At 39.0% G+C, this 7,010-nt stretch overlaps 1 pseudogene; it reads right to left on the bottom strand.

The window, feature by feature from the left end:
* Positions 1-1,844: 1,844 nt before the first annotated feature.
* Positions 1,845-3,392, bottom strand: LOC113421940 (olfactory receptor 9G4-like; annotated as a pseudogene).
* Between the last annotated feature and the right edge of the window lie 3,618 nt (positions 3,393-7,010).

Here is a 7,010-nt window from a genome sequence, read left to right as displayed (position 1 = left end):
TGTATGGCATTCGGCTTTGGGTATTTTCCCACTGGTTATTCGGGTTTTCTCCTGCGTAAGTATCTAGGCAACGTTTCGATGAAGTCTCATTCATCATCTTCAGGCTTCTGTCTTCAGCTCTGTGCTTCTCAGAGTGATGTGAGCTTGCAGCTGCTTCTTCCTTTTAACTGCTAGTGGGGGTGTGACTTGATTGGGTGGGGGCTTGGCTGTGTTCTGATTGGTTGGGGGGTTGGCCATGTTCTGATTGGCTGGAGGTGTGTTCTGTTCAGGTGGGGGCTTGGTTGTGCTCAGGTTGGTCTTAGTTACTGGGGGATTTGAGCTGGTGAGCTGTGATCTTGCTGTTTGGCTTTGAGTTTGTGGTCGTGCTGCATCTTCATGGTGGGGGTCAGTTCGCTTCATGTATGGCTCAGAGGGGTTTGAAGTGGGTAGTGATGCAGCTGCAGTGCGGCTTCTGGTCTGTGGTCGTGTCTCATCTTCTGTGTGGGTGTGAGTCTGCTTTTTACGTGGAAGTGTGGAGGGATTCTATGATAAATTGACTGACATAGATAAGATTTTGACAGCTACTGATGAAAAAGTGATTAAAAAATTACTGGAAATTAAACTAGAGGAAGAACAAGTTAAAGAAACTGTGATTGTTTGGGGGAAGAATTTTGGATATGGGATTGATTTAGAGAAATGGCAAAAATTGTGGTCTCAAAATTATAAAATGACAATGTCAACAGCATATAAAGAGAATCTGTATAAGATGTTTTACAGGTGGCATTTCCCCCCGACAAGAATAGCAAGAATGTTCAAGAATAAATCTGAAAAATGCTGGAAATGTCATCAGATACCTGGCTCATATTACCATATGTGGTGGACTTGTGAGGACGCTAGAAAATATTGGACTAAAATTCGCATATGATTGGAAAAAATGACAAAGAAACATATAAATTTAAAACCAGAGATTTTTTTATTGGGAATCTTACCTGATACATACAATAGAAATTTGAAATATTTTATTGTAAATGTGTTAACAGCAGCTAGGATTGTATTTGCTAAAAATTGGAAGCGTGAGAAAATACCATCACAGGAAGAAATTATTAAGAAAATATTGGAATGTGCTGAAATGAGTAGATTGGCATTTGAAATTAGAGAACAAGAAGATAAACAATTCTATGAAATTTGGGACCTTTTCTATCAATGGCTAGATAATAAAATATAATAATAGAATATTTAGAACTTTAGGAAATAATGAATACATATTTCTTTTTTTTCTTTGATACTATCTTTATAAAATTTTATTAAGATAGACTTAGTATGACTTTATGATTTGCTATAAAATAAATTAAGCAAATTATAGTTATCTCGTTAAAGTATGAATTAACAAAATTATAGTCAAATGATTGTTTAATAATGATATCAGGCTATATAATTGTTGATTGATAATATGAGCTATTATGTAATATAATTACAATGGAGACTATGAAATGGATGCACAAAAAAAAGTGGTAAACCAACCGATACACTGTCTGTAAACTCATGAAGGAAAGGATGATGTTTTTATGTTTTATGTGTTTTTGTCTGTTGTTAAAATTAATAAAACTGTTTTCAAAAAAAAAAAAAAAAGTAAAAAACATGAAAGGAAAAGAACAAGAAAGAAATGGATAAAATCCAGCAGGGGATTAAAATAAATCAGCATTCAACCAACCGGACAACTTTTAGAGAGTTGAAGCAAAACAGAAACTTTAAAAAGTATAGTTGAAATCCAGGATGCTTAAGAGAATGGTCTGTCAAAAGGAAGAAGATGGATGACTTGGTTCTGCTGCTCTCATTAGAAACTGTAATCTTCAAGATTCCTCATCCTAGGTGAGGAAGTCATCCACAGTTGTCTGAAAACCATCAAATCAAAACAAACTAAAATGAGTCAATTAATGAAATCTTTATTATTGTCATAAGTCAGTGTAAGGGGGTGGGTCGGTTACAAACAAGAGACATTGTCTCTCCAGGTAGGGAATTTCTCTGTATTGACTTTCAAAGATAGCTGAGTGGAGGGCATGATACTGTGTAAGCATTACACAGTTGTTAAAGATGTCATGGGAGAGAGAGAGAGAGAGAGAGCCTATCAGATTAATTCTGATAGGTTCATTCATTCATCATCATCAATAAAAGGTGGGGACCTGGCTAGATCCAACTGGGGCTGTGTGTCTGCTATACGCTATTTAATGAGAGCTTTTGCTTCATTGTATCCAGGGATGGGATCCGACCAGTATAACTACTGGCTCTGTTGTGCTGTGTTGCGTGCGCATGCACGCTTTGCGCGCACACATAAGTTGCGCAACTACAATTTACGGCCTGCTGAGCTGCCCGGACAGCTGAGCAGTGCTGCGTGCAAGTGCACAGTGGTTTGAAAAGCCCTTTTTTCCTGCTTTTTCAACCGCAGCTGTGTCGCGCAAAGCAGTTGCGGTTGAAAAAGCAGGAAATAAAGGTCAGGTAAGAGCCCGGGCGGGTGGGTGGGCCAAAACAGCAGCAGACATAGAACCAGTTCTATGTATGCTCTATATCTGCTGCTCTTCAGAACTACCGGTTCTACAGAGGTGGACAGAACTGGTAGAGTAATTTGAGATTTGGGTCTGCAATACATGATGAGAATGGAACCATAGAATAGGGTAACTGACACCAGGTGGGCCAAGCAAGTGAAGAAGGCTTTGCATCTCCCTGCGGATGAATGGATACGAATGATGGCTCCTACAATACCAATATAGGAGCTCTGGATGATAGCTGAGGTTACCAGCCAATTGCAACCTATGAGAGCAGTCAGAATGACTTCATAGAACCCTATATCATCACAGGACATTTTCAGAAGAGGCAGCACATCACAAAAGTAGTGATTGATGACATTGTTCTCACAAAAGCGTAGGCGGAAAGTGTTACTAATATGTGCAATGGCATTGGCAAAGCCAGCTGCGTAAGCTCCTACCACCAGCTGGATACAGAGCTTCTTGGGCATGGCAGTGGTATAAAGGAGTGGGTTGCAGATGGCCACATAGTGATCATAGGCCATGAAGGCCAGTAGGAAGCATTCACTGTAGGCCAAGCCAGCAAAGAACAATTGTGCTGCACAAGCAGCTAGCGACATGTGATTATTCTTGGATACACAGTCAGACAAGATACGAGGAGTGTAGACTGAGGAGTACCAGACATCCAGGAAGGAAAGGCTGCCCACAAAGAAGTACATGGGTGTGTGCAAGCAAGAGTCTCGGTAGATCAGGGCCACGAGGCCCAGATTCCCAGTCAGTGTAATGGTGTAGGAGACCAAGAACAGCACAAAAAAGATTTTTCATAGGAATGGATCTCGTAAATCCAACCAGGACAAAATCCATAACCAGTGTCTGATTGCCTTCCACTTCCATCATTTTCATAAGCATAATCTGTTTAGAAAAGAAAGAGAAGTCAAAATTTGACAATTTTCAGTCTCAGAATACACAATTTGTGCTATGAATTTGAAGCATGTGTTGCAAATCTTTTGAAGTACAGTATTTGGTGTGCTGTTATTAACTTTGCTACAAATTGATTTGTCTTCCAGTTGTTAACATTCTATGCATAGTTACGGGATACAGGTTTCATCCATTCAAAAGAGACATTCAACAAGCCAAAAAGGGGACAAAAAGAGCAAAACACCTCCTCACCAGCAATCATACAGATGAGCATAGATTAACACCAGCAATCATACAGATGAGCATAGATTAATACCAAGAGTAACATTAGGATAACAAGCAAAAAAATCTCCAATGTTGGAGCATTCACAAGTTCTGGAGACAACTCATTCCACTGATTACTTACTTTTCTCTACATTGAATTTCATTTTGTTAGATCTGGCAAAACATCATGTGACTACACTGCTTAGCCATTGCAGTTTTAGTAATCCTGATTGTGGTCATTAGGGGAGACCCTCACACTTCTGCTGCCCTGCATGAACTGCTGGGTCTGTTCCACTGACCTCTCCCAGACTGGATACAGCAAGCTCCCTTTGGCAGACAAGGACATATCATCCTGTCATAGTTGCCTCTGCTTCAATTTTAACTACTTCCTATGTCTCCAACCTTTTCCCTTTTGGTTGCCCTTCGTTCTATCTCTAACCGCCTATCCCTACTGACTCCTTTCCCCTTAGCTGACCTTCACCTTTTTCTTCTTCTTGCTGCTGGCAAGGAGTTCCCAGCAAAAGCAACTGTTGGTTCTTTGAAATAAAATCAGAAATGTGGGCAGGCTGCCAAGTGCCCAAACTTTGATCATGTGATCACAAGGGTGCCATACATTCAAGGATCATTCATAATTACCATTCTCATGCATGTGGGATCCTTCTCTCATGCCAGCACTGGCCAGATCTTTCTTTTGTGCACCCACTGGATCCTTCTTTCATGGCGGAGGTCCTGGCTGGTACACACACACAAAAAGTTCCTGGACAGTTTGTGAATGACTCTCCCAGCCTTTGTGCAAAAGAAGACCCAGGTCAGCTTATGAAAGGCTGGTGTGAAAGAAGGCCTCAGCCAGTAATGGCATGCATGTGGTGTGGCACACATTCAGCCACCTATGCACCCTAGCAGCTCCCACATCCATAACTGTTGCCTGCTGGCCTGTGGGGTTTTTCCACAGCGCGTCTCTCCACACCTGGCCTGGATGGTGAGACCAACAGGGGACAGGCAGGCAAAGATGATGATGACAAAGGACAGCAGGAGGGAAGGCAATGGTGGCAGGGTGAACAGTCATAAATGTGGGTTGAGCCTAAATTTTGTTCAAATGAATAGGAAGTTGCAGCCACTGGATCTTAAAGGACCAGTTGTAAGTCCATTCATTTGATGACAGTGTAAGTTCCAATGGTGGCTGAATAAATGGATATTAATGAAGGACGACCTATTTTGAAACCTCAGAGCCTAAGATATTTACTGAAGAACACTGGCAAATATTAAGCAGATTTATAACAACTTAAGTGATCAAAGAAGCAATAAATGAAATATAAATTGATAAGATGCTAGGGACAGATGGACTGACAAAAAAATAAAGTTCAAAGAATAAAATGAATCCCAGAGAAAAACGAAAACTCTGGAAGATGAGCATATTTCAAGCTCACCTAATAGTAAAGATTACAATGAAATGAACATTCACAGCAATTTTTTTCATTGTCAAAGGAACAATGTTATGCAGTACTAACAATTATGAAACCTCAAAGTTCTATATGACAGTTGATGAAAAAAGATTTTGGTTGCAAGGATGCAAGAACGATATATTTCAAAATAATTATAACAAATTCTGGAAAGAAATAATACAGTACATGATCTTGAGCTTAAACCTTCCCTTGGCTAGAACTCATGGTGACAATAAAAAAAATGTATTACCAAAAAAAATGTCTCAAGTGGTGCCAATCCAAGTCCTAGATTAAAAACATGGCAGGATTGGCAAAGAAATTTAACTGATTTACACTGAATAGGGGGAAAAAAGTAAGACTGAAAGTTTTACACAATGTGGTAGAGAGAGGTGAACTAGCTTTTTCAGTCTTAGACTATACTATGGAGGAAACTGTCTGCTGTGAATAAGAGAATGGATAACATTTCTTAATAGCAGAATATCAATGATAAAAGAAGCAGGCTCAATCACAGATATCGATAGGATAAGCAAATCAAAGAAGACAAGAATCTGAAGGGGTATATTGGATGAGAAAGCCTATTAAATGCAAGGACTAGTCCAACAATTGCATTACTAGTGTTAGGGATATACACCCTAGCAGAACCTGCACGGCAGTCAGGCAGGCAGGCAAATATGTGAGATAAACGTTTTTGTAGCTTACACTCAGTAAAACAGATACACTGTGCTAGTTAAATAGTTTATTCCAGTAATAGTATTTAGCATAGTCAAACAGTCCATATATCATACACTATTTCAGTCCGTCCGGGGATTAATCAGTTGCAAAGTCCAGTGTCGAAAAAGAGGTCAGTAAACTTACAAATATCAGTCCTGTAATATATCTCTTCGCAGTAGAGATATGAAGAAGTAAAACCTCCTTTCTTCCTTCAGCAACAGCAGAGAACATGCAGTTAACACACCGTCAATCCACCATCATCTGCAAGCAATCCAGTAAGCCAGCAATCAATCCAGTTCTCTTGCTCCCTCTTACGGTGATTTACAGCCGCACCCAAAATTACATGCTTTACAGTTAAAGTGACACACACTTAAACTCACTATCATAGTTTATATATATTATTTTACCCAAACTACGTTAGGTAACCTATGTTATTCCTAACATACTCCCCTTTTGGGTAATATAATAATATATATATATCTATTTACATCCTTAAACCATAGTCATCACAACTTGCTTTGTGTTTTACTGAACCTTGGGCTTTTGTAAATTGATCGGCAATATTTTCTTCAGTCATACAATATTCCAATCTTATCAAAACATTTTTTACAGATTGTCTTACATTCAGATATCTAAGGTCTGTATGCTTAGATCTCGCTTTCACAGCAATATTTGTAGCCAACTGTATGGCTGCTTGATTGTCCTCATAAACTACAATGGAATCATTAACAGTTATTCCCATATCTAATAACAACTGTTTATACAGAATTAAATCAGTACATAATAAAGATAAACATGAAAATTCTGCTTCCATTGTGGACATACTTATGTGTTGCTGTCTAATTGACCTCCAACCAATCAGTGCTTTTCCTAATAGTATAGCCGTACCTGAAGTTGATTTCCTAGTGTTTATGTCTGTTGCAAAACTTGCATCAGCATATGCACTTAAAATCAGATCATCTTTTGGCTCCAAATACAATGCATAGTGCATTGTCCTTTTAAGATATCTTAATATACGTTTTGTCGCTTGCCAGTGTTGTTCAGTGGGTTCAGCGTTAAATTTTGCCAATTGATTAACGCCATAAGCAATATCTGGCCTTGACCAATTACTAATGTACGATAAACTACCAATTAGTGATTGATAAATAGTTTTATCGAATTTTGGACTTTGAGCATC

This window comes from Notechis scutatus, chromosome 1, assembly GCF_049901735.1.
Source record: "Notechis scutatus isolate UNSWTSFEM ecotype Mainland chromosome 1, rNotScu1.2, whole genome shotgun sequence".
NCBI classification, from domain to species: Eukaryota; Metazoa; Chordata; class Lepidosauria; order Squamata; family Elapidae; genus Notechis; species Notechis scutatus.
This window is presented reverse-complemented; position numbering and strand designations above follow the sequence as displayed.